Source organism: Morus notabilis, unplaced genomic scaffold (assembly GCF_000414095.1).
Source record: "Morus notabilis unplaced genomic scaffold, ASM41409v2 Scaffold179, whole genome shotgun sequence".
Lineage (NCBI taxonomy): Eukaryota > Viridiplantae > Streptophyta > Magnoliopsida > Rosales > Moraceae > Morus > Morus notabilis.
This window is the reverse complement of record NW_010360916.1, coordinates 725,432-727,427: the sequence shown is the minus strand read 5'-3', so window position 1 is coordinate 727,427 and position 1,996 is coordinate 725,432.

Genomic DNA, 1,996 nt, shown 5'->3' with positions numbered 1-1,996 from the left:
CTGATCAGCTGCCTACCAGACAACTCACGTGCACAGCCGGTTACTTTGGAATATTCTAGAAGAAACCTGTTGCGGGCATGGTTTTGATTGTTGAGTTTGGACGTTGGCTATTAGCCTAGTACTGCCTTGTCATTTGTTAATAAAATGTTTGTTTTAAGAATTTCTTCCTCATTTTGAATTATAATTTTTTATAATATTTTGTTCTAAAAAATTTTAAATTTTAAAAATTAAAATTATAAACTGTGAATTTAGACTCAGGAATGAAACGTCTTATTAATACAATATACACACAGTTAGGACGTAGCCGGTGTTTTTGAAGCTCAATACATAATGAAGTAAATAAAAACGATAAACTTTTTTTACTTGACCAAACCGAAGATTAAACCAGACTCAAAAAAAAAAAAAGGTTCGAAATCACATAATAAAACAAAGATTTTGATGCCTATTAATTATAATTAGGCCTCATTTATTTTACCGATTCGAATTTAGAATTTAAATTTTATTATAATAAAAAGTTCTCAGAAACAGTCACATTTAATTTTTTTATTACAATAAAAAATTCTCATATAAAATCACATCTCAACTCAAATTACAAACTCAAATCAACGAAATGAACAGGTTCTTAAATAAAACAGGGGACAACCTAAGCAAAAACTCAATTAAGCCCATGCTATATACGAACTCATCTATATATAAAGATCTCCACCCAACCTTGCTCAAAGAAAGTAAAGAACTCTAATAGAGCTTCTTTTTTTTTTTTTTTTTTTTTTTGCTAAAGCTCTAATAAAGCTAATTAACCCTGGTAATGAAAACATCTAAAACTGTCATGAAACAAGTTTACACCATATCGACCGACATACATTCATATTTATTGTATACTACGCATACATATGCAAAGGTATAAGTACATATATAATATTTATATGTATTCGCGGGTGCCAGTAACGCCAGGATCTTCCTCTTTATCAATGTCACCGAAGACGGTTGGATCGACTTTGCCGACGGGATCGGGGACTTTATCGTCGACTTTCTCTCACAAAAAATACACGTAAATTAAAAATAATTTTAATACATGAATTAAACGACCCTTTAATCTCATATTATAATATATATATATATATGTATATTTTACTTAGAAGCATCAGCTAAGCGAATTGATTAGAAGCTACATTTACAGTACTAACCGATCTCAATAACCAGTTTTTGAACTCGTTTAGTTCGCTAATTTGAGTTTTTAATTCGAGTTGAGATGTGATTTTATGTGATAATTTTTTATTATAACAAAATAGTTAGATGTAACTATTTCTGAAAAACTCAAATTTTAAATTTAAATTGGTGAAATGAATGAGCATTTATTTATTAAATAACTCTATTTTGATAGTACTCCGTGCTTTAATTAAAACTAAATTACAACTGAATTTCACTGACAATGCAACTAGTGCTGAAACTTTGGACGGGCCGCCCGCGACCGCCCGAAAAACCCGAGGATTTGCCCGAGCCCGAACCCGACCCGCCCGAGATTTTGGGGCCGCCCGCCCGAGCCCAAATTTCACCTTGAACGGGCCGCGGGCTTGTATTCGGCGGCCCGAGCCCGGCCGGGCGGCCCGAGCCCGCCCGAATTGCCCGAATTTTTTAAACTTTTTTTTTAATATTAAGTTATTTATATATATATTAGTATTACAATTTATATATATATATATATTAAATTTGAAATGAACACACGAACTATATAAAAAAATTATTTCTTTATTAATTTTTAAATTTGTAATTCATGATTGCCTCATTAAAAACCTTACCAAGAAAAACCCAATTGGGATAAAAACTTGGCAAGGAAAAAAGAGTGCAATCATTTTGTGACGAATTACAAATTGTACAAACTTACATTGTTTATTAAATTACAAATACAATGTAAAAAGTAAATACATATTTACAAATTACAAATTTACAATTTAATTTGAAGCTGAGGGATCGTCTTCAAAATTAAATGTTAATCGAT